The sequence below is a fragment of the Diceros bicornis genome, chromosome 3 (genome assembly GCF_020826845.1).
Source record: "Diceros bicornis minor isolate mBicDic1 chromosome 3, mDicBic1.mat.cur, whole genome shotgun sequence".
In the NCBI taxonomy this organism is placed as follows: Eukaryota; Metazoa; Chordata; class Mammalia; order Perissodactyla; family Rhinocerotidae; genus Diceros; species Diceros bicornis.
The window spans coordinates 43,242,345-43,269,579 of NC_080742.1; the positions used below are offsets into that span (position 1 = coordinate 43,242,345).

At 37.9% G+C, this 27,235-nt stretch overlaps 1 pseudogene; it reads right to left on the bottom strand.

Moving 5' to 3' along the window:
- Window positions 1–640: 640 nt before the first annotated feature.
- LOC131399836 (ferritin light chain-like) lies at window positions 641–22,512 on the bottom strand (annotated as a pseudogene).
- Window positions 22,513–27,235: the final 4,723 nt, after the last annotated feature.

Consider the following 27,235-nt stretch of genomic DNA (forward strand, 5'->3'; position numbering starts at 1 on the left):
ATAGTCCCTTTAATTGTCCAGAAAAATAAGACAGGAAATCATCGCTTGTGAAAGACCACACAAGAAGTTAGGTATGAAACTAAAATTGGACCTCAGAGTTTCAAACACATAATCCTAAACTCAAAACAAAAGGCCACACAGCCTCTGTCAATATAATTAGATTAAGAAAAGCATTCAGAAAAGCAAAGCCACTCTTGTCCTGAAGGAAAGTTTGTGACTGTGTATTCTTTGTAGAAAGTAAAGACTATGGATCTCATTAAAATGTCCTCATCCCCAGCATGCTGGAGATAGCAGCAGTGTAAACATTCTTGAAGGGGAACATATACTTCTGGGTCGGGGAGAAAAATCCCGTTTGGTCTACCTTGGATGGAAGGCCCTGACTACTCCATAGCGGTCGGTTGTTTTGTTGTGTGTGGACAGCTGAGAGTCATTTCCTCATCTTTATTCCAAATAAAACTGGACACTCCCTTTTTATTTTTGAAAAGCTATCTGTATGAGAAGGGAGCCAGCATGTTTACCCAGTGGGCTCGGAGCCAGTCAAGTGCCGCCTACTTCTCTTGGTCCTTCCTCTCTCTGTTTGCCAATCTCCCTGCTCTAAGATGGGCAGATATGAAAAGTTGCCAATCAGGATGCCACAGCTTCAAAGGGCTCCATCGTGAGTGCACACAAAGCCTCGTTTGTTCAGCACTTGGACGGAGATGCCAGTGGCTTCCAGGCAGGCACAGAATCGGGGGTTTGTCTTCACTTGACTTCTCGCCTGCACCATCTGGCTGATGGGGAAGTCTTTCTTTTCATCCTGTGGCTTCACCAAATTGACAATGACTGTGAATAGAAGTGCCTTTCAGCCTTCACTTGCCCCCATTTTTGAAGGGACGAATAAGGTCATCTCTGCTTCTGGAATTAACTAAAAGACAGGATTTCTCAAAAAAAAAATTCTATTTGTTACTAATAACCCTAATATACTGGACTATAGACTTTAGGGATAAACAGGACAGGTAACTGGCAATGTGGAGCGTTGTGATTTTTATACGTCATAAAGGCATTTTCTCAGTGTTCCTCCCAAACAGAAATCCTCCCTCAGAGATCCCATATAAAGGGTAAAATTCTAGTTAGAATACTTGAAGCTCTGCTTTTAGTGTTCCTTCCTTTGGCAAAAGCTTGCTTTTAAAATTGCAATAGTCCTGGGAGGATAGTATTAAGCTGTTACCAGTTATTTGATGCTCGTTTGAATATATTTCAGATCTGTTTCAGAGTATAGGTTTTGAGGACAAGTATGGCGGGATCAGAAAGAGTAAGGACATGTGTGGATGAGCAGGAAAAGAATCTGAAGTCAGAAAGGAAAGGTACTGGATTTGGAGTCTTCTAAGCAGGGCCAGAACTAAGGGGAGGCAAGTGAGGCTCCCAGGGCATAACATACGTACATTGGGATTTTTTCCCCCTCCTGAGTGTATTTCTAATTCTGAAAACTGTACAAAATAGTAATGAAAGTTCTGTTACATATTTTTCAAAAATAGAACTGACATATTCTGATACCAACTTTATGGGAGAACAACAGGTAAGTTCTGGGACATTAGGAAGTTAACATTGAAAAATATAGGTTTGGAATCATAAGTTGGTATATGAAAACAAATGGTTTAAATTCTCATTAAAAAACTTCAAATTTCTCTAAATGTACATTTGGCAGAAAGATAAATTCTTGGCCAATATATAATAAATGTATCAATTGTTTATTTTCCAAAATATTGAAAATACTGGGTGGAAAAGTTAGAAAAAAAATCTGTTATAAAAAGAGCCATAATTAAATGAGCCATAGAGCTTTTATCACTGAAAATCAAGGTTCTGTTTCAGTTACATTTGGCTCTGGTAGGGAAAAGTCCAAACCATTCATTTGAAATAGAATAATTTTATTTTCCATTTCATACACTACTGTCCAAGTGATTTGTTTTGAGAACTGAAAAATTATTAGCTATCATTTGTGATTCAAGTTCTAGCACTGGCCATCCCTACATAACACATATATATATACACACATTGTATATTGTATATATGCATATACATTGTATATATATGTGTGTGTGTGTGTGTGTGTGTATGAACACTTAACAGGATATCTATCCTCTTAACGCATTTTTAAGTGTACAATGCAGTACTGTTAACTACAGGTACAGTGTTGTACAGCAGGTCTCTAGAACTTATCCATCTTGCATCACTGAAACTTTATACCCATTGAACAGCAACTCTCTATTTCCCTCTTCTCCCAGCCCCTGGCAACCACCATTCCCCTCTCCGCTTCTATGAGTTTGACTATTTTCAACACGTCATCAAATGGAAGGAGGCAGCATTTGCCCTTTTGTGACTGGCCTATTTCACTTAGCATAATGTCTCAGGGCATCATATTTAAGGAGATACTCACTCTCAGGCTTATGCAAGTGCAGGCTCAGCACTTGAAAGTGAGAACCTCCTTAAGTTTTGCCCCTTGGGAGCCACACTTGCACCATCCTAGTCCTGGCCCTGCTCCTAAAACAAACAGCCACTTTCCACAACTTTCACCAAGACTGTTTCTGGTTCCCCAGGAGCAACTGTAGATGGACAACTATGTGCTGGATGAGGAGTGAAAAGCGGACTCTATTCTTTCTGTCTGATTTTAGGTGACTCTGATTACCTCCCTGGGCATCATTTTCACTCTGGAAACAGAACTAATATTTACTATCTATTTTATCTGTCAAGAACTGTGAAGGGTCTGAGATTTGGCCCTAATTGTAACCTACAAGTTAGCTTGTCACAGTTTCCTGGATGCTGGTAGAAGACACATGACTCCTGGGCCAGAAACAGGAGGCTTTACTACTCACAGTAACAGCAGTAGGCAGATCCTCAGCATTAGTAGTGGTTTTCTGAACTGTAATTCCCATAGGGCAACATGAAGAGGGTCAGATGATACAGGCACCTGCAGTGGGTTGAATTACACGAGATGAACCCTGAAGTTAAGGAACCAAAATATTTTATAATGGGCAGTAAGAATGCCTGACCTTTACTGTGGAGAGAGAGATCATCTTTAGTATACTGGACAGTAAGCATGCTTGCCCTTTGCTCTAGCAGAATCTCTCGCATATTTGCCTCCACAATTTTTTTACATGAGAGGAAAAAAAACCCTTGTCTTGTTTAAGACTCTGATATATTGCTTTTTATTTTTTTGTTTATACATAGCCAAACTGAAACCTAACTAATACAGAATTTGGCATGTGGAGGTAGTGTGTGATGACAGCACTTGAAAACATGACTTGGCTCAGTGGTGAAGAGGCGTCTGGGTAGTGAAGACTCAGATATTGCAGCTGAGAAACTAGTAACTCTTATTGTGGGATAGGAAACTATTTGTCACATGGTATCTGTTGTCCTTTGGAAGACAAAACACATATGAATTGGAGCTAAAGCACTAGGGTAAAATGGCAGGAAAAATGCAGAATGTTGGTGTGTGTTGGGTACTTCTTGCCATTTTAGTGAAGTCCTGTAGGAGTAAGAGATGAACTCAGAGTAGGCCAGACTTCGAGCAGAGATCAAAGGAAACACCTCTTCGCTTAGAGAGTTTCCATAAGTGGTCTATAGCATAAATTGCCTATGAGTCCTGTAATTTGAGGTATTGAAGGTCTGAGAAAACCCCTTCTTCTGTAGCTCAAATTAAAGCAATTGTAAGTGATGGTCCCTAGCTCTGGTGGTCTAGTGGGTAAGATACGGCGCTCTCACCACTACGGCTGGTTCAATTCCCAGTTAGGGAACCACACTACCCATCTGTCAGTTGTCATAGTGTGATGGCTATGAGATGCTGAAAGCTATGCCATCAGTATTTCAAATACCACCAGGGTCACCCATGGTGGACAGGTTTTAGCAGAGCTTCCAGACTAGGAAGAAGTACTCGGCCATCCACTTCTGAAAAAAATTGGCCATGAAAACCCTATGAATAGCAGTGGAGCATTGTCTGATATAGCACCAGAAGGTGAGAGGATGGCACAAAAAGACTGGGCAGGGTTCCGCTCTACTGTACACGGGGTTGCTAGGAGTTGGAATCAACTTGATGGCACTAACAATAGAAGTGATGGTTGCAAAGTGGCACTACTAGTATTGTGCCCCTAAACCTTATAACAAGAGCTCTCTACAGAAAATGAGAACTAGATGGACTTAAAATATCAGCTTAAGGTTCTCATTTTCCCATCCAAGCTTATTTTTTCAGATGGTGTTCAAGTGGCTCCCACGCATTTGAGAGAGAGAGCGATAGATAAAAAAGATAGTAAATAAAAGATGAGAGTTGCTAGGCTGAAAAACTAAATATAAACAAGATCTTGGTTATTTGCATGTGGAACTAACTGGAAACAAATATATCAGAGGCCTACTAAGATTTAAGGGAATGATATTGGCAGAGACCCCAAACTCGGTCTATAGCACCCTGTGACAATTCAACCCCTTAAGTGAACCTTGGGGCCCAGTTGGAAGTGGGTTGTGAAAGTTGTGCAGGCCCCAAGAAGGTCACATCCTCAGGACTACCTCAGTATGTCCGTAGATGATAGTGGACGTGGGTAACTCTCTCAGGAGAAAAAGCCAAGGTCAGAGAGAATGACGAGAGTGTGTTCCTGGAAAGAAGAACCAAAGGCTTCCAGAGGGGCCAACCAAGGAACTTATTTCACTGCTGGGACAGGGTACCTTTTCAGTTCTGCTCAGCTGGATTTTATAATTGCTTGGACCACTGAATGTGGTGTGTTTGCCCTTCTTCCAATTTCCAAATGGGAGGGTTTATTACGGCTGTGTTGTTCCTTTTCTGCCAGAGGGTTTCAAGTGCACTGGGGGAAAGATGTTTCTTTGTTTATAGATCATCAGACTGTGGGGAGCAACATTTTGATCTGACAGAGAGAATTGTGCATCACTCAGAGATCCTAGACCTTGAGCTCGATGCAGTAACTGGAGAAGACATTGGGTTGTCTCCACTGGAGAGGGAGAGTGTTCTTTTTACAGGAAAGGAGTGCAGCCATGTGATAATGTTCTGGCAAATGAGATGTAAGAAATAGTATCGTATTATACTTCTTTAAAAGAAACGATGCAGGCTCTTCTTTTTTTCCCACCATCCTACTTCCTGGAACATGGATGTAATGGCTGGCACTCTAGTTGCCATTTTGCATGATGAGGATGAGTCTTCTCACTCTAGGGGTATTGGAATGAAAGATAGTGGAAGGTAAGGTGCTGATGAACTCATGGAACTGACAAATCATCCTTGGACTGCTGGCCTACATACTTCTTTTATGCAAACACACAGAAACTTTGTGTTTAAACCATTGTTAATTTGGGTTCCCCTTCAAATATAGCTGAACCTAATTTTGATAACTGTAAAATTCTGCAGGAATGTGAGAATATTGTTACCATTATGAATCAGGAAATCTGTCAGAAAGAATGGGTGCATAAGTCTTTCTAAATGAAACAAAGTAAAATTATTTTATCCATTTTTCAAAAATAATCTCGACAATGGGGTTAGAAAGTATTTTTATTCTGATGTGAGCTGTACCACCATGGCCTTGGCCATCCCTGTGATTCTAAAATCTTAAGTCTTTGAGGCACAGTACCTTGCCATACTCACAGGGATCTATTATAGAATTACAACGTTAAGGATCCTACTGAAGGGACAGTAGTAGGCTGAATTATTTGTACCATATGACTCCAGCTATTACAACACAGCTAATTGGACCAAAGACAGGAAACTAACCAATGCAGTTAATACATAGGCTGGTTAGTGACCTATGATTGACATGTTTTGGTATTAAAAGAGGATCTGGGTCAATCAGCATCTCTCTGTCAGCAATCTGAATTAGGAAAACAAGATAGGTATCAGTTTGCAGTGGAAGCTAAAGCTAAAGTCAGCAGAAATGGTCCGGGTCAGACTATGATGACCATGTATAAGCTAAGAGTATAGGATGTCAGAAACCATGAACGAGCAGAAGCTTAGGTGAATAAAGGACATAGGGTAGAAGATGAGGATTCTGCTGAAAATGCTACAAGAAGAGGAGACACACACACAGATGGAAAGAGTTACTGGGAATCTTGTCAATGGCAGAGATATCTGACCTTCTGTTGCTTAGGTCTCTGCAGCTGGTGAGCAACCAGTTTTTGTTTCTATATGGCAAGGTAAGACTGAGTTCTTAGGTTTCCTGCTTTCTTTATCTCTTGCCCCTCCAAGAAATATATTTTTCTAATAGCATATTACCCAAATCTCTTTCCCCTGTCTGAAACAGCCTACTTTGATCAATTGGGGTATAGATAAATATTTATGTATTTCATCACCCAAATGATAATGTTTTTCTATGACTAGGAACTAATGAACCTAATTTTAAATTATTTGAATCCTGCTGAATTTTGAAAAGGGTTAATTTGAGGCAATTCCTCATATTAAAAACGATGTAGTGGAAGACAGTTAAAATAAGGTTAGAAGAAGACAAAGATAGCTATAGCAAGAACCTGAAAGGAAATAAGAATTCTAATGATGAAAATAATAGTCTTTATGGAGCACTCTCAGGCTCATGGTAAACAATTTATGTATATTGTTATTATTATCTATTATTATTATTATTATTTACATATTAGCAACAGCTTATCAGGTAGATGTTCTTATTACTCCTACTTTACAGATAAGAACATTGAGACTAAGAAGGTTAAGTATTTGCCACAGCTATTGAATGGCAGAGCCTGGGATCTGATCTTGGCTGTCTGACTATGAAATTCTTAGTCGCTATGCTACAGTGACTCTCTAGTTAGCCTGGAGCTTTCTAGTCACTATCCCCAAATGATAAATAGCCCCAAGCTGTGGCAAAGTGAAAATGAATAGCATCTGCAGGGCTGCTATTATGAAGCTGGGAGCCCAAGAGCCATATCCCAGGGGACCCTGGGAAATGCCTTGATCTCAGAGGCCAACTGAGGGGGATTCTTAGGAAATTCAGTAGGAAACAGGCGATGGGCTGCTTCAGAGAAATAATGAGAAAATTCTCATTACATTTTCTCTTAGCACCTAGGAACTTAAGGTAGAATTGAAACCATTGTTAACACAAGAGGCGATAGTGATGTGGTTAGGGATATGGACTCTCCACCCGGGCTATGCCGCTTACTATGAGTGTGACTTAGGCAAGTTACTTACGCTGTCTGCCTCTGTTTCTTCATCTATAAAAGTGAATTTCATTAAAAAAGGATTTCCTATGTATTTCATATTACTGTTGTGAGAATTAAATGATTTAATGTAAGCAAGCCCTTGAAAGAGTGCTTCGCGGAGAGGAAGAGCTCAATAAATGTTGGTTATGGTGATAATTATGGTTCTTTTCCTTCTCACTATCTCCACTGTCAGGTCTAGTGGAGAGGAGGTTTCCCTGAGAGCTGGTAGGGCCATAATGTGAGTGGCTGGGAGCAGTGAGCCTCATCTTTACTCCTTCAGACTTGTATGATTGACACTGTTAATAAACTAGATCCATCTCACCCTGGCTCAAGTTCTTTACCCACAATATTCAATAATAGCAGCAGCTAACATCTCTTGAATGTTTAGTAACGGCAAAGCACTTTACTAAATACTTTATATTAATCATTAATTTTACAAGAACTTGAGTAGGTGCTATGGGTATCCCCCCTTCACAGGGAGGGAAAAATTAGAACTGTTTTAAAGTGATAGCATTGGGGGAGAAAAAAAGAGGCATTTACTCAGTTAGAGTGTGTCTGAATTGCTGTGAAACCTCTCAAGGTTCTGCTTTTTTTTTTTGTTGTTTTTTTAACAAATCAGCTGAGAAGGGAGCTAGCAATACGGATTGGGGCCACGAGCATATCACAGAATGAAAAGCTGAATGAAGGTGCATGCATTGGTACACAACACCCAATTAGCATGAATACATTGTTGTTTAGTGGAAGTATAGTGACTGGATTAACATGGACCATTTCTTCTTTCCACACTGTTAGCTTCATTTGGGCCTTCTTGCAACTACTCAACCACAAAAGTCAACTCAGCTTGAGAGAGAGGGTAATTCCTAGAAGTGAATGTGACCAAATTTAGCAATGCAAATGCATCAAGTATTTCCTCTTGTTCAAACCTTACTACAGATGAAGTAGACATGGTCATCATACTTACATTACACGTCATTTTTAGTCGAAGACCATTACTGCGTTATTCTTTAGATGCTCTATGAGTTGTCTATTGCTACAATAATGCTGCACAACAAATGATCCCAAAATTCAGTGGCTTAAAACAATAAAGAGTGATTTAGTTCTAGTCTGTGGGGAATCAGTTTAGGCTGGTTTTGGCTGTGCTCACTGGAGATTGACTGACTGTCAACTGATTTGGGCTGGCGTCCGCTGAGAGGACTGGGGAGACTTGGTATTGCTTCTTGCATCTCTGATCCTCCAGCAGGATGGCCCAAGCATGTTCTTATGTTATGGCAGAGGTGCAAGAGACAGGGCAAGCCCAATCGTGCAAGCATTTTTCAAGACTCTGCTTTTGTAGCGTCTGCTAACATTCCATTGGCCAAAGTAAGTCACGTGGGCAACCTATATTCAAGGGGTTGGGAAAAAGCTTAGATTCTAACTCTTCAGTGAGAGAAACTCCCTGGACACAGGGAAGAGTGATGAATTAGAATCATCATTGCAATCTCCACAGGTGTCTTTTTCTTAGGGGAAACCATATTCTAAAAACGTTTTTTAAATTTAGTTTTATTTTAATTAAAAGTACATATGTACATAAAAGAGTCAAATGACTTTAGAAGACTTATACAGTCCCCTAACAGTTTCACCTCTTTTAGCTGTTTCTTTTGTTATTAGCCTCCACAGCTCCTACAAATGCTGGCACCACTACTTCTTGGCTTCGATTTTAGGTTTTGCCTATTGGCTTCTTATTAGGGAAGGTAAAAATTGACCTCTCTTTCACTTACCTCCCTCACCTCTCTCCAGACACATGCATACTTCCCATGCTCCTACCTTTTCAATATGGTTTTATAATTTTGTTTAGATTATTTCTCAGTATTTAGATTATTGAGACTTTGGAAACTCTATTCGTAGCTGACTCATGTACTAAACTATGATTATTTTTCCATGGTCACATGCTTTTTATTGTCCCTGAAGTTAATTATTGTCTTATTTTTCTTTGCTTCTCTATTACTTGTCAATAATTCAGCCTCAATTCTTTTTCACTTGTGCAAATCATCTCTCAATATGTGCAAACACACTGGAAATTTCCTCAGTTTCATTTACATAGAGGTCTCTCTTCCAGAACTGGTGACCTGCTCCAACCTGTATGACTCTATCCTTGTATCCTCTTTCACCATCATTCTGGAGGCCAGCATTTCCTGGACCCATATCTTCCTAATGCTTGGATTCTTCCCTAGGTTGATGGAGTACATCCTTCTATAGCTTTCCAACAAAAAGTAGTTAGAAAGTATATTTTTACCATCAGTATTTTACTACATACTACTGTCAGTATATAAAACAGATTAACTTGTAATATAAACACAAATTCAAAGAGATAGGCATTGAAGATTAACAAAAGTAGAAATTTATGAAATGTTATTTTTTGTTATGGCTAAGCTTTTGTACATTCTCAGAATAAGCTCTCCTTTGCCTCTTTAGTAGTACATTTTTTCCCTCAACACTGTATTATAAAATTATTCAAATGCAGAAAATTTGGAAAGATAGTATAATGAATAGTCACATACATTTACCTAGGTTTTATCTATATAATGAATATATGACTGTATATATATCCCATGTGTATATCCATATCTTTTTTTTGTACCATTTGAAGGTAAGTGGTTGACATTGTGAAATTTATACCTAAATATATCAGCATACATATCCTAAGCATGAGAATAATTTACAAGGAGACCACTATACCCTTCACACACCTGAGAAAATCTAGTGTCAGGTTCCTATTCAAATTTTCACATTTCTCGTTAAGAGTGTCTTTTATACTTACTTTGTTAAAAACAACAGTAATAGTGTCCAATCTAGGTTCATGCACAGTAATTGATTATTATGTATTTTTAGGCTCTTTTAATCTAGGCTGATTTTCCTATTTAAAATTATTTTTAATTTACCTCCAGCCAAATTCACTTTTTTGGTACATAGTTCTGTGAGTTTTATCACGTGTTTAGATTCATGTAATCACCACTACAATCAGGATATGAACAGTTTTATCACCTTAAAACATTTCCTCGTATTTCTCCTTTGTAGTCTTTCCCTCCCTCTGCCTGTAACCCTTGGTAACCACTGATTCTAGTAAGTGTTACCTGCAGGTAACTCTGTGCTCTAGGTGCTTTTTCCAGAAAGTTGTATGAATGGGATCATATAGTATGTAACCTTTTGAAATTGACTTCTTTTACTTAGCATAATGCACTTGTGTTTCATCCATGTTTTTGTGTGTGTCAATAGTTCATTCCTGTTTATTATTGACTTATTTTGACTTATGTAGTCATTATGTAGATATATTCCATTATGTAGACATATAACAATTTTTCTTTGGTGAGGAAGATTGGCCCTGAGCTAACATCTGTTGCCAATCTTCCTCTTTTTTCTTGAGGAAGATTGTGGCTGAGCTAACATCTGTGCCAGTCTTCCTCTATTTTGTACGTGGGACATCACCACAGCATGGCTTGACAAGTGGCGTGTAGGTCCACTCCTGGGATCCGAACTCAGGAACCCCGGACCCACCAAAGCAGGAGTGTGTGAAATTAACCACCATGCCACTGGGCCAGCCCCTATAACATTTTTTTAATCCATGCACTCACTGGGGAGCATTTGGGTTGTTTTCACTTTCTGATAATTATGAATGATGCCACTATAAACATTTGTATACGGGTTTTTTTTGGTGTGTGAAAGTAAGTCTTCACTTCTCTAGGGCGAATACCTAGACATGGATGGCTTGCTACGTCATGTGGTAAGTGTATATTTAATTTTTTTTTTCCTGCAAAAAACCCCAGATTATTGTTTCCATTCAATCCACAGCTTGGAGGAGGGCTCTAGAGTGGTTAAAAAGCTGCCTAGTGGCTGTAGGGAGAGGCTCAGGCAGAAGCCCTGACACCAGGGAGATGCAGAGAGGCCCCTCAAAAGCTGAAGGTCCCTAGCTGTGTTTGAAAGTGAAACTTTTGAAGAGTTACTCACCCAGCCCAACCTGGGGGCCAGCCAGCCTGTGGAGTTAGTCAGGTGGTTGCTCATCTTCCTGATGAGTTTCACGTGCTCTTCTAGGAAATGGCTCTCCAGGAAGGCACAGAGATGGGGGTCTGCGTAGGGAGAACCCAGGGCACGAAGATCACAAAGGGTTTGGGTTAGGCTCATTGCCAGGTCCATGGCAGCTTCTATGACATCCAGGGTTTTACCCCATTCATCTTGGGACTGCTTCTGCATGTCCTGGCAAAGGGTGTGGCCACCACCTCGGTTTTGCATCTTCCAGAGATGCTGGTCTCCCTCGTGGAAGAAGTGGCCCATGCCCTCCAGATCCTCATTGTAGCTGTCAAAATAGAAGCTCCGAGAGAGAGGTAGGTGTTGGAGGCCCGCAGATGCAGGTTGACCAGGAAATTGGCAGTAATAATTCTGAAAATCTAGGAGCTCATGGTTGGTTGGCAATAAGGGGCTAACCACAAAAAATGGTCCCAGAGGCAGGGGATAGTCGAGAAGATGGTCCTGTAGGTTGTGACCGGAGAGGAGGTTGGAGGGTGGTCAAAGGCTGGAAGAAGGGGGTCCCTAGGTCTGTCATGTCCAAACACTGTTGAAGTGAGAGACAGATCCATGGGACCAATGGGCATGCTGACAGTGTATTTTTTAACGCTGACTATTTAATTTTTTAAGAAACTTCCAAACCATTTGCCAAAGTGGCTGCACAATTTTGGATCCCCACCAGAAATATGTGAGTTTCAGTTGCTCAGTACTTGGCTTTAATTTCATTTCCCTAATATCTATTGATGTTGGACATCTTTTCATGTGCTTCTTTGCCATCTGTATTTCCTCTTTGATGAAGTGTCGAGTCAGGTCTTTTGCCTGTATTTTAACTGGGTTATTTGTTTTCATGTTGCTGAGTTTTGAGAGAGATCTCTATATTCTAGATAAAAGCTTTCTTAGATATGCAATTTGTAAATATTTTCTCTCTCTTTGTTGCTTGTCTTTTTATCCTCCTAACAGTGTGTTTCAGAGAGCTAACATTTAAATTTTGATGAAGGCCAGTTTATCAATTATTTATTTTTTGAATTGTGCTTTTGATATCTAAAAACACTTTGTCTAACCCCAGTTCGCGAAGATTTTCTCTTGTATTTTCTTTCTTCTTTTACCTCTTATTACCTGGTTGGTTAGTTTTACATGGCATCCTTTGACTTTCTCTTTTACCTATACTTCTACAACAATCAATGATTATATTCTGATTTCCTCTTCTATTTTTACTTTTGCTACATATTTTCTAGATGATTCTTTCTATTTTGTCAGAATGTGTAATTCTTATACACTATCCTTCCACCTATATCCCCAACCTTGTTTTAGTCCTAGATCTTCAATTCAACATATTAAAAGTTCATTATCAGTGCTTTTTCCTGATGTTTCTCCTGTTATTTCTTGGTTGGGTGAAGCTCATTTTCTAGAATATTTCTTATAAGAGGCTTATAAGTGCAGTACTGTCTGAGTTCTTGCACTTTTAAAACCATTTTGCTATAGCCCTGATACTGGAAATTCAGCTTAGCTGGATATAAAATCCTTAGTTTTCACTTGCTTTCTTTGAGTTTTTAAAAAGTGCTTCTCCACTATTGCCTTTCTTTATTTTTTGTTCTTCAGAATCTTGGCTAACATAATTGTTTTACTCTTAAAGCTAGTTGGTTTTTTCTGCCTTGAGGTCTCATGGATTTTTTTTCTTTTTTTAAAAATCTGATATTTTGCAAGGCTGTTTCAAATTTGGTCATTGTAAGTAAACTTTTCCGAGTGCATAGTAGGCTCTTTCAATATATAGATTTAGGTTTTCTTGAATTCTAGGTTTAAATATTCTGTTCCATTGTTTTATTTTTCTTCTTCAGGGACTCCAATTACATATGTTGGCTATTAGCCTATTTTGCATTTCAACCACTTTCTCTCTGACTCTTTTTAATTCTTTCTTTATCTCACTTTCATTTTCTTGGTTTCTTCCCTGCATTTATTCAATATTCCTTAATAATGTTTTATTTGAATCTATTTTCCTTTGGACACCTTATTATTTATTCTTCCTTTTGGAGATGTTTTGTCTATGTAATTCCTTTCCTGAGTTGTGTCAATTCATTGCATTTCTTCTTTTTTTGTGTGTAATTCTGTACTTAGTTTTTGCATTTTTTAATTATGAATTATATATCTATATCTCAATGCTTGTTTGAAGATATTTAATTCAGCTTTGAGAGTTATGTTACAACTTCTTCTGCCTTGTGGGTGTGTGTGAGAATGTTTATTATTTGTAAATGTTGATTTTTCATTTTTTTAATAATAGCTTTCTATTGAATTGGTCTGGTTTTGGTTTTTTATCCATTTTATTGGTGGATTTTCTAGTTCAAATGTGCCCTCTTCAGTGACCATAATAAAGTTACATATCTTTAGTAGATGAATTTGTTGGTGGGGAGTGGTGGTGAATGAGGAAGGAGAAGGGTTTACCTGTCCTGTGATGGTCTTTATTTCTGTATGCTACTTAATTTGTCCCTCTGGCTTCCTGCTTTCCCTTCACTGCCACACCTCTAAGGGATATCTCCTCTTCTTTATTTACCTACTTTTCCCCCAGAAGCAATGTTTCTTCAAAGTTGCCAGTTTCTAATTCACTCAATTTTAAACCCCTTCCCTGTAGACGTTGCTGCAAATTATCCAGTCCCAGAGCTGTGTTCAGTATTTTAGCTCTTAGCATTGGACTTTTTTCTTTCTGAGTGATTTTATCTGCACTTCCTGTAAGTTCTCTGATCCTTTTTTTTTTTTTTTTTGACATAGAAGGTTTAAAGACTCTCCTCCTCCACCCTCCCTACTCACAGTGTTGAAGCCAAGGTATGCAATCTGCTGGAATTGGTTTTTGTGTCTTTATATGAAAGAAAATAGAGGTTCATAGTATTCTCTGTCTCCTAGTAATGCTGAAGATGTGGATCAAGTGTGATTTTATTTGTGCTCCTCTCCCCCTCTTCTCCTCCTCCCCTGCTCTGCTTCTATCTCTTCCCCTCATCTCCTCCTCCTCCTTCTTCTTTTTGGAAGTTGTGTGGGGAGATTCAGATTTAGACAGCCACTCCTATGGCCAACTGGGACTCCTACTTTCACATTTAGTTGACACTTGGTCTGGGTGAACAGTTATTAGCTGGAAATCAGTGTTCTATTGTCTTCAACATCTAGTGCCATTCTAATTCTTGATCTTTTATACGTGATATACTTTTGCTCTCTGGAACTTTTATTATTTTCTCTTTTCCCAAGGTTGTTGCATTTTCAAGGTGAGTGTCCTGCTGTGGGTTCCTTTTCCTCTATTGTTTAGGCTATTAGATGGACCATCTCAACCTGAAAACATAGGTCTTTCAATTGTGAAGTAATTTTTAGAATTATTTCATTAATAATTTCGTCTCTTTATTTTTTTACTTCCCCTTCTCATCCTAAGATTATTATTCAGATGTTGAACATTCTAAATAAATCCTGTAGTTTTCCTTCTTTTTTTTGTCTTCTGTAGCCTGATATTTCCGCTCTTTCTCTCTCCATCCCCTCCTTCCCTTTTCTTGTGTTTTCTCTAGCTTTATCTGCCAATCCTCAATCCTTCTGTTAATTTTTAATTCCAATCATAACATTTTAAATTCTAAGAGTTAATTTGGATTGTTCCTTCTATAGATATTTTTATTATTTTAATTTTTTAACATTGAATACATTATTTTATTTATTTTTTTACCTTTTGACCCCCTTCACTCATTTCTCTCATATTTCATTTATTTTTAAGTAAAATTTTATTCTTGTTTAACAGATATAATGTCTTCTCATTTTCCTGAGTAAAAAAAGTTTTGTGAAAATTTTACTTCCCTGCATGGTCTCAGTCACCTCCAAGTTACTTTTTATTTTGCTTTACTTTGATTTTTGTCTTCCACGTTAGAGTTTTGCCTTAAAAGTTTAGTAATCTTGGGTTTGCTTGTTTATGTTAATAAGTGTGGTGCTAAGAAGCTGATTGCAAGCTGTAGGTATTTCCATGAGACTTGTTAAATATGGGCTTTCAGTAGGAGGGTGTGTTTTGGTTATTTTTATTAGGGAAACATCTGATATCATAATCATTAAGTCTTTTTTCTTGGGATGGTCAAATTCCTCAGAGAAAAAATTTCCAATCCCTTGCTGTACAGCCGTGAAATGAATAAACTAAACAACACCACCCAACAACATGGATGAATTTCACAAACATAATATTGACTGAAAGAAGCAAGACACAATGGAATTCATACTGTGCAGTTCCATTTCTATCAGCTTCAAATTGTGCGAAGTTAAATGTGTCGGTTAAGACTGCATACATAAGCAGTAAAATTATTATTACAAAAGTCTTAGTTTAGAGTTCCTTGAAAGCAGAACATGAGTCAAAGGCTTATGACAGATAGTTTATGTGGGAAGAGATCCTAAGAAGCAGGATAAGCGAGTAGGGAGAGTGAAAAGGGAAGGAAGATCCACCAATATAAGTGTGAGTTTCCCAGGCTACTGCTGAAAGCCAGGGCCTCTGATGACTGGGCAGAACCCCTGCCAGGATTATCTGTACGACGACTGGAGGTTGGGGTATTTATCCATCAGCTCCATTCTCCACTGATAGAGCTTTGTCCCCGATGTGTTAACTTCCCTTCCTGTGCTTCACGCAATGACTGAGCAGGCTTGGAGAGGTCTTGAGGCAGAAAAGCCGAGAGATGCAAGCCAAGCACTTTAGATGCAGCAACGTCAGCATAAATCTGAGCTCACACCTAACCTTCCGACATGGCTGTGATTGCAATCAAGCTGGACTTGGGAATGGTAGCACAGGGCACCAAAAGTGTCTACCACAAAAGGCAAGATCAGAATTAATGGCAAACAGGGAAGGGAAGATTTGTAATATAGGTGATGTAAACTGAGGGTGTAGGGGGTCTTTTGGGGTGCTGCAATATCTCATGATTTTACTTGTGGTTATACAGATGTTGCTTTGTAACTTTCTAAATGGATATATACTTATAACACATTATTTTGTATTATGATATAACCCATAACAAAAAGAGGCAACTAGATTGTTGGTAGTAGCCTTGAATACCAGGCATTTAGCCTCATTTCTATGTTCAAATTACGTGTGATGGGGCTGGGGGCATTGAAGATTTTATTCAATGAGGAGACAAGAAAAAAAGTGATACAAGAAGATAGACTTATAGTTCTGTTCAGGATGGACTGAAAGAAGATGGATAGCATGAAATCACTTAGGAAACTGTTTATATAGTTTAGATGGTTGGTAATAGTCTGAATTAGTGTGATGACAGGGTAAATATGGAGGAAGGAATTGATATAAAATCTATTTAAGGCAGGTCAGTCAGGCTTGATGGAGAAATCAACGGATATATCTCTGAGACTTTAAATCTCATCCCTTTTCTGAACCACACAGAACTGATCACATCATTTTTGGTGTGCTGCCACAGTATTTTGTACCTTATACATACTCTGATTATAGATCTTACCTCAGTGAATTGGAAACACTAATGTACAGGTCTGCTTCTCTATTTCAGGGTAAACATAGATGGGAGAAATTGTGAGTTTCTTATATATATATTAGCTTCTTGGTGATATTTACTGAATTATTAAATAAATGAGAGAATTAATGCTTGAGAAATACCTGGCCTAAGTAAAAGTTATATCTATGCTGGGTATTTACTTCATCAATGAGAGCCTTTGCTAATGCTAATGCTTTGCTAATACATAGCTGTATAGGGAATAGGAGAATAGAAAGAATGATTAGTAGCAGAGATGAGATTACAAAAATATATATTGGCTATTGTTTCTCCCACAAAATAGCAAAAGTTTGCTCTTCCTTGACTCATTCTATCAGGCAGTTGTACAAATAAGACCAATATTCTCAGTTGCTCTTTTGACTTTTACATGGTGGGACAGTAAGAATGGACTCTTAGAGACTATTATTCTCTGTTGTGAAATTGAGACTGTGTGTGATTTTGTCTCCCCTTACTCCCTACTTAATCCAGACCTCCCTATAGGGGGAACTAAGGGATTTGAGTACATTAGACATAATAAGTTCACTATTAGTTGAACACAGAATTACCACTTTCATATTGCAAATATCACGACACTATCAATAAATGTTGTTGAACAGAAGCATGAATGACTGGCGCATTTTTTGGTCACCTCTTTTGAGTGATGTGGTATATTAAGAAGTGCCTCCAGGGTAGGATCAGTGAGAATGGGCATTGGGACCACTTTAGAGGCACCCAATGTTAAGAAGATGAACTGCTATATCTGGGTGCATGGTCTCAGAGAAGTTACCCAAGACCAATGTGCTGAAACTAAAAAAAGGGAAAAAATACTTCTCAAAAACTATGGCAAAGAAATTATTTCATAATCTGTTTTTTGCAGATGTCAGAGTGACTGGGGTAAGCAAATAGGAATAGAAGCAGTGTGTGCTTTGTTCTAGCCTTGTCAAAATTAGATCAGAGTCTGGGATAAGATCATTAGCAACAGACATCAATTTTTCACATGGTAACGAAGTTGGGAGCTTAAAAGGGTACGTGAAACTGGTTTTCTCTCATCAACATTGTCCAGACCCTCTCCCTCTTCTCCCCTCCACTGTCTTAATGACTCCTTGACCATCTGAAAAGGGCAGGAAAGTTAGAAAAAGGAAATGGAACACAAGAATAGAAGGTGAGAGGATGTAGCTTGGAAAAATATACTTGCGACAGCAGTCTTATATATACTAAACACTTGAAGCATTTTAATAGATGCAACATGAGTGAGCTTAAATTGCACCTGTTAAAAATACCTTCACTTGGGGCCGACAGTGGTGTAGCAGTTAAGTTCGCACACTCTGCTGCGGTGGCCCGGGGTCCGCAGGTTTGGATCCTGGGTGCAGACCGATGCACCGCTTGTCAAACCATGCTGTGGCGGCGTTTCATATAAAGTAGAGGAAGATGGGCATGGATGTGAGCTCAGGGCCAGTCTTCCTCAGCAAAAAGAGGAGGATTGGCATCAGATGTTAGCTCAAGGGTAATCTTCCTCACACACACACAAAATAACTTCACTTAATAACATGAATAAACTATACTACAAAGAGCAGTGAATTTTTGGATAACTTCATTTTTCACAATAGAAATGGTGCTGAAAACCTTAGTAGTATCATGTAATAAATATAATTTCTTGTGATTTACTTCATTTTATTTTAAACTTTTGTCATAAAATTTTCTTTTGCTTTCTTTAAAAGTTTTACTTGGCTGAGAGAATAATCAGTAAAATTGAGACTTGAGAAAAAATGGATCATAACTTCCACTGTGGTTTGCCTTTGCAAGCAACAAAAACCACTATTTTCCCTCCTTTGAATAAGGGAAATGAGTTTGGCTAAGGATGGGAAAGATTTGTACGTGGGGGAGGGCAAGGGGAAGGGCATGAGGAACAATTTTTATTTTGTTTTGGGGATGGAAACAGGGCCGATGCACCTGTATCATCAGTAATATGGTTTCCTGAGCTTCAAGTACTGACATAACAACTCCTGTGGATGCCCAAGACAGCTGTGGAATAGAGCTGCGGGCACACTCCTGAACTTTTGGTCTATGCATTTGCCCAGGAAGGGCAAAGTGACTGAAGTTTCTCCTCTCTAGAAACTTGCTGTCTGCACCTCAATTTCTTCTCCGCTGCCCCTTAATCACCCTGCTTCAAGGGAAGGGCAAAAGATTGCTTTGAAAGCTCACTATGATTTCACCATATGCACAAGAATGGAAAGGCAAACGAAGTGTCAACAGGGAAGGATGGAACAACGTGTTTGCATGTAGAGGCCACTGGTAGATCAGGTTTGGTAGAATGGGATTTGCAAGAGAATAAAGGATGGATTATGATTATCAACTGAAATCATAGAAGAGATTTTATAAGCTGTAACTATTTTTAGGAATTTTTAGTGTCAAAATTGTCTCAGCATTTGGCTCTAGGCATCATTTCTACATACAACATATTTGTAGTTGCTTCATGTAGTGTGAAAGCTTTATATAAATGTCATTGTTATGAGATATTATGGTATTAGCAAGACTGTATGAGATCATTGCTAGATGGTAGAATATCTGCTAATTTCTCTTGATCTGCATACTTTGCACTGTTTATAAACTAAGGAGTCAGATTTATTTACTTTTTTAATCCTCTTTTCAGATTTCTATATTGTAACACATTTCAGTATCTATAAAAAATATGGAAACTCTGGTTGCTGTTCATTAACCTACCATAGTGCATGTTAAAAATCTTAGAGTCATTTTTTGTTAGCTACTCGTCTTCCCCATTTAGCAAATTTTTTAAATCTAAAATATTCTTCAGGTATTTCTCTTTCTGTATATATTTTAAGCAATCCTCCTATTTCTTGCATTATTACACTATACCCAAACTACTACAAACTACAATCGTTCTTTAGTTGCTCTGTCTTTAGCATTTTGTCCTTAAATGCTCAAATCTCAAATGCTTAAAATCTCAAAACTGCTCAGAAAGCTCAATACTCTCTTTATCATTCAAACTAAGTGTAAAAGGACTTACTTTGCAGCTGAAGTAACTTTTCAAAAGAATGAGGGAACATTATCATTAAATAAGATAATATAATTGTACACTAAAAATTTAACTGAAGAATTATTACAATTATTAAGAATCTGTTAAAGGAGTCAGGTATAAAAGAAACACGCAAAAATCCACGATTTCCTTGTATTCCAGGCCCAAGGACAGATCTGGTTGTGCTCATGTACCCAGTGAAAATGGTTTCATCACCTTCTGAATCTCACCAACTCCCTCACGGAGTCATGGCCAATCAAGTGCATGTCATCATACACTTTATTTCTATATGCCCGACAGGCAGGAGGAGATAGTTTTTCTACCCCAGGGCACTTGATTCTTGCCTTGTCAGTTACCCCACAAGAAGAGGTCTGGGTCCCAGCAGGTCTGGTCCAAGTGTGCAACACCCTTGGGCTGAACAATCTTGAAGGAGCAGAATCAATTCTGAGGCTGCCCAGGAGGCCAGCCTAGCAGGAGGATAATATAATCTGATTGCCTTAAACCTATTCAGGCTAGATGACTAAGGGAGATGGAAGGAGTGTAAAAGAAAGACGATTAATGTAATAGTTGTTTTGAGTGCTTTCTTAAATTTTTCCATTAAGAAAGGAAACTTCATTCTTTAAAATTAAGAGTTTATGTAATTTTTCAAAAGCACAGAAAAGAATGTCGAACTTCTGATCATGTCCCTTAAGTCTGACACTTGAGCAGGTGCCTTTGGGAAACTTTTCTTGTCTCCGTATCTTTGGGGAGGAATGGGAACAATCTAGTGCTCTGTCAGATGGCCTCCTGAATGACTCTTTAAGTGGTAGGTGAATACTGAGAGAATTCCAAAGTAAAAAATTATATCATTAGAATTCACACATCACATATCTGATCTGTATCTACTATTCTCTGAAATGAATACAGGTTATATGATATCATGTCTTTCAACACATTCTTTTAGAAAGTTATTAAACTTGACACATAGATAATAACTTTATCAAGTAAACTATATACAATACAGTATAATAAATAAAATATAATAGTATAAATTCTGACAGCTAACTGGCAAACAATCCCACATCATCATTAAGAGCAAAGGAAATATAGATTTGACTAAGGTCACAGCTCAACATGGATTTGGGAAACAGTGAATCATTGCCAGATTAATGAATCAATTTCCTTGGGACAGAATTTCTACAAATCTTTTTTTTGCCAACTCTGCTCAAGACAAGAACAGAATTAATGTATTAAAAATAGCTCTCACCTTATTAGACCACTTTTATGTGTGAAGGGTAGATTTTTTCACATGAATAAGACTTCCATTCTGAGCAAGGTCTTCTCAACACAAGTAAAAGTATTTCCAAGATATGATTTCATCTTTTATAGAAGTCGCACTTGCCCAAAAGTTTGACAAAGGGTTAAACAAAGGGCAAAGGCCATACTGATAATAAAATATAATAAAAGAAAAGAAATTTTAATAATTTAAAATTAAATTAAAGAAAAAATTAATTGAACCTGATGACACCATGATGGAGGCTTCTCTCAAAATACCAATAAACAGATGTCATTTATAGTTTTCTTTTTTCAGTGCTGTAGTTATACTATTGGGGCAAATGTAAGGATGTAGGGGTGAATTAGGTAGTAGTTTTGTAGACTATATACACCTAGAGAGTTGGAGTGTCCCTGGTTGAAAAACCCCGTGAATTTTATTGCACTATTTAGAGAACCGGTACAGATTTAGCACGGCCTTGACCTAGGTTTTTAAGACAATTGACATCGAGATGTGTTCATGTTAGAGTTTTGATAAACTAGTTTAAAATAACTTAGAGATGCCAATATTGCCTTGGGTTTTCTGAGAATTGTATTCTCTTTGTTTATAAATCAGTTACTTTAAAAAAAAGCAATGCATTTTAAAATCAGCACTAATAAGTGGCAGTGGAGTCATGCTGTCTGGCAAAAATAAAAAAGAACAACGTCTTGGAAACTGACTTTTTGTGATTTAGGCTGACTTTTAAGTCTCACTGGAAGTTAATTAAAATGAACTTTTTTTTGACTTTTAAAGTTTATTTTATTATCTTTGCGTTTACTCACTTAGTGGCAGATGCCAGAAAATTCCTCAATCCATAGTACTAATTGAAAAACAACTCTTCAATCTGGGAGGAGAGCTCAGACATTCCAAATATCTCTTTTTAGTTGGATTAAAGGGTTTGCAATCTAAATATCTTGATTTGAAAAAAATGTGAGGAATTTCAAGGTTTCCAATCTTAAAACCATGAACAAGAGGGTTGGCCATGCCAAGCTTATTTCTCCAAATTCTTTTGGTGCTCAAAGGGTGTGGTCTAGACTAGGATGCCGGTGGGGCAATATCCATGGGTTATATATACATAATCTGAGTGTATCCTCATTTTAAAAACATATATATTAGTTCATATCCTGATTCCTTTAGGGAACTTCAGTTTGCTTTGATCAGTAAGTCTATGATATTTTTCCTGGCTAGCCCAGCAAGCACTTAGACTTCTGCCCTTCAAAGATAACACTCCGGGTGGCGATGACTATGTCTGTTGCGGGGGTAGATTACCAGCAGCTATTTCACATTGTGCACCTTGGGTGTTTGTTTTGATGTGGCTGCTGACAATATTTGTACTTGTCATTCTCGTCTCAAGGTTAGCTTAGACTTTTCTGAAAACAGAATAGCCTCTGTGTTGTAGCAATTTACCTGCCGCCTACAAGCATGGCAAGTTTGAGGCACCCCTTACGCTCCTTTGAAGGCGTTTCTTTCTCCTTTTCTTTTACCATCTAGTAGTTTGTGTTACATCACAGGGGGCCTGACTGGGTAATAAAATTGATGACACACTGAGGACGCCTCTGAGTAGTGCTTAATTTAGCAAATCGCCAGTATTTTCCCCATAAGGGACAGCTGGGCTGTGCAGAGTGAGCCACTGATTTTTATTCCAACTCTAGTGGCTTATTCTGGCAGATAGAAGAGAGTGAAGGGGCAGAGGCTGGAACCCTGGGGAACATGCTATGTTGAAGGAGAATCAGCGGAAGTCAGAGAAAAAGGTAGGAAGGTTTGCAGGGAAGATTAGAGTAAAACATGCTGGTCCAACTTCAACAACTAAGGGAAAGAGTTTCAAGCAGAGAGTGGAGAAGCCAAAATGTATTGCTTAAGAAAATTATAAAAATGGTTGTAATGTGGAGACTGATCACAGAATTAAAATCATCTTGTAAACACTTGATTGGGACTTCTAAATTTAATCATTTTCAGCTACAACAACAAATGTTCAAACCACATAAGAAGCTTTTGCTTCACATATTTAACAGGTTTTATTTTGTTTTTTCCTATGCACTAGTCTTATTTATTTATTTATTTATGTTTCATGGTGCATCATAACAGCATGTCTCTAATTTACCTTCCATTCAACTGTTGGTATAACAGTGGACAGCAGTGTGGTGAAGAGAAGAGTTTGGACTTCAATACCTGAGTTTCAGTCCTTGCTTTCACAATTACTAGCTGTGTGACCCTGGACAAATTGCATCTACTGAGTCTCAGTTTCCTCATCTGTAAAATGGGATATCTATAAAGCACCTACTACGTGTTTTCCACAACATGGGAGACACTAGAAAAGGTAGTTGTTTTTATCACCATGATTACTACTTTGAAAGTGAGGCTAAGCTGATATAAAAAAGCATTTACTGAGCTTTTTAATAGATTAAAGGGAATGAAATAAAATCTAAGGGTCAATATAGAACAAAGGTGTGTTGCTTAAAATAAAATCAGGCCTGTACTCCAATTTGACATACACATATTATGCCATATATCTTCATTCACTAGATTATCTGTGTTCTGGTGAATTAAGTAATGGATATCTTTGGAGTGTGAGTGAAGTTTTCCATAGGTTATTTATCTAAAGTAATTATTATAGGGATAAATAATATGCCCTACTCCTTTATCACTGGCTTGGAGATCATCTGAGCTCTGTATGGCCTCTCCATTTTCTTTTGATTTCCGTGGGTTTTGTGTGTTTGTGTGTGTGCACCTGCCTACCTGGTACCAAGAGGTAATGGGGAGGAAAATTGGTCCTTTTGCATTAATTTACACTACAACATTAATTAAGAAGCATGTATAGCTTTAAAACACTTCTAAAGTATATTCTTGTAAAAATACACCACCACTTGGAGAAGTATCATTTTATTTCTTTAGGAAAACCTTAATTTATTTACATTTGTGTTAGCCAATCACTTTGTAGGGTCTTTTACTTTTTATACAATCGAAGTTATCAGACCTACATATTTCATTCTTTGGTACTGTTTTGAAATAAGCCTACACTTGCTAACACATGTTTCTACCACATTCTTTGCTTCCCCCAATAGGCAAGTTCAGACTTAGAATACAAAAGTCCAGTGGAAAGTACCGGAACCGAGGGAAGAATATTTGTGTAACCACCCACACCACAGAATGCTTTCTTGGAATCTGCTGTGTGTATAAGATGGTATCCTACTCACATATGTGTAACCTTTGCCTTTCTGAAAATCAAATCAGATTCTACAAGGAAATCACAAAAACGAAAACACTGTTTTCTCAAGTTATATCAGATTTGTTTTCCAAAAACAAAAATCAGGCTAGTTTTAAAAATTGTGAACTGTTCCACATCAAGCATCTAACCATTCATGGAAGTTGGCTTTGTGACCTCAGTTTTTAGCAAAAGTGGTGGTGGCTTTATTTACAAGAAAAAACCAGGGTGACTAAGAACTGTAGAAATTAAACTAGTTTTTTGTTTTTTGTGTATGGAACTTTCCTTTTTTCCATTCCTCAATAGTTTTTCTGACTATCCTGGACTGAAACTTCATTTGCTAAGGTTATCTTTGACCTCTGACTTGTCCAACTGTGGACTCTTTATAGTATATTATATTCGATCAATCTATGATATTTCACCCAATCAGCCATTTTCTCTGTGGAAATGGCTGCCATTGGCTTCCATGACACCCTTCTTGTGTCCCTCTTCTAGTCTTTCTGACCACTTTTTAAAATCTCCTTTACTCCCTTTTTTTACTTTACTTATTTCTTAATTACTGGTATTTCCCTGGGGTTCCATTCTTGCTCTTTTGTTTCTACATACATTCCCTGGGCAGCTTCCCTAAGCCGTGAATCGAAGTATCACGTGGATACTGATTAATCCAAAATTTCAGTCTCCAGCCCTGTCCATCTGCCCTGGAAAACTAATCCAATGTTATGCAGACTTTTTAAACTTCAAGTGACCAAAGTACAACATATTTTCTTACTTTCTTCCACCACTGCCCTTAGACCTGCTTCTCTTACTGTATTTTCTGTCTTATAGCATCACCACCTATCATGGAACCTCCTAAAATCTTTCTTTTTTTTTTTTTAATTTTTTGTTTATTGCAGTAACATTGGTTTTTAACATTGTAAAAATTTCAGGTGTACATCATTGTACTTCTATTTCTGCATGGACTACATCATGTTCACCACCAAAATACTAATTACAACCCATCACCACACACATGTACCGAATTATCCCTTTCACCCTCCTCCCTCCCCCTTCCCCTCTGGTAACCACCAATCCAATCTCTGTCCCTATGTGTTTGTTTATTGTTGTTATTATCTACTACTTAATGAAGGAAATCATACGGTATTTGACCTTCTCCCTCTGACTTATTTCACTTTGCATTATACCCTCAATGTCCATCCATGTTGTCACAAATCGCTGGATTTCGTCGTTTCTTATGGCTGAGTAGTATTCCATTGTGTATATATACCACAGCTTCTTTATCCATTCGTCCCTTGATGGGCACTTAGGTTGCTTCCAAGTCTTGGCTATTGTGAATAACGCTGCAATGAACACAGGGGTGCATGTACCTTTGCAAATTGGTGTTTTCAAGTTCTTTGGATAAATACCCAACAGTGGAATAGCTGGATCATATGGTAGTTCTATCGTTGATTTTTTGAGGAATCTCCATACTGTTTTCCATAGTGGTTGCACCAGTTTGCACTCCCACCAGCAGTGTATGAGAGTTCCCTTCTCTCCACAACCTCTCCAACACATGTTGTTTCCTGTCTTGTTAATTATAGCCATTCTGACAGGCGTGAGGTGATATCTCATTGTAGTTTTGATTTGCATTTCCCTGATAGTTAGTGATTTTGAACATCTTTTCATGTGTCTGTTGGCCATCTGTATATCTTCTTTGGAGAAATGTCTGTTCAGGTCTTTTGCCCATTTTTTAATTGGGTTGGTAGTTTTTTTGTTGTTGAGATGCATGAGTTCTTTATATATTTTGGAGATTAAGCCCTTATCAGATGTATGGTTTGCAAATATCTTCTCCCAATTGTTAGGTTGTCTTTTCGTTTTGTTGATAGTTTCCTTTGCTGTGCAGAAGCTTTTTAGTTTGATGTAGTCCCATTTGTTTATTTTTTCTATTGTTTCTCTTGCCCGGTCAGATGTGGTGTTTGAAAAGATGTTGCTAAGACCGATGTCGAAGATCGTACTGCCTATGTTTTCTTCTAGAACTTTCACAGTTTCAGGTCTTACATTCAAGTCTTTAATCCATTTGGAGTTAATTTTTGTGTATGGTGTAAGGTAAGGGTCTACTTTCATTTTTTTGCATATGGCTATCCAGTTTTCCCAACACCATTTGTTGAAGAGACTTTCTTTTCCCCATTGTATGTTCTTGGCTCCTTTGTCAAAGATTAGCTGTCCATAGATGTGTGGGTTTATTTCTGGGCTTTCGATTCTATTCCATTGATCTGTGTGTCTGTTTTTGTGCCAGTACCATGCTGTTTTGGTTACTACAGCTTTGTAGTATATTTTGAAATCAGGGAGTGTGATACCTCCAGCTTTGTTCTTTTTTCTCAGGATTCCTTTAGCTATTCGGGGTCTTTTGTTGTTCCATATAAATTTTAGGATTCTTTGTTCTATTTCTGTGAAAAATGTTGTTGGAACTTTGATAGGGATTGCATTGAATCTATAGATGGCGTTAGGAAGTATGGACATCTTAACTATGTTAATTCTTCCAATCCAAGAGCACGGAATATCTTTCCATTTCTTTGTGTCTTCTTCAATTTCTTTCAGAAATGTTTTATAGTTTTCGGTGTACAGATCTTTCACCTCTTTGGTTAAGTTTATTCCTAGGTATTTTATTCTTTTTGTTGCAATTGTAAATGGGATGGTATTCTTAATTTCTCTTTCTGCTACTTCGTTGTTAGTGTACAGAAATGCAACTGATTTTTGTATGTTGATTTTGTATCCTGCAACTTTACCATATTCGTTTATTACTTCTAAAAGTTTTCTGGTGGATTCTTTAGGGTTTTCTATATATAAAATCATGTCATCTGCAAATAGTGACAGTTTCACTTCTTCCTTTCCAATTTGGATCCCTTTTATTTCTTTCTCTTGCCTGATTGCTCTGGCTAGGACTTCCAGTACTATGTTAAATAGGAGTGGTGACAGTGGGCATCCTTGTCTGGTTCCTGTTCTTAGAGGGATAGCTTTCAGTTTTTCACCAT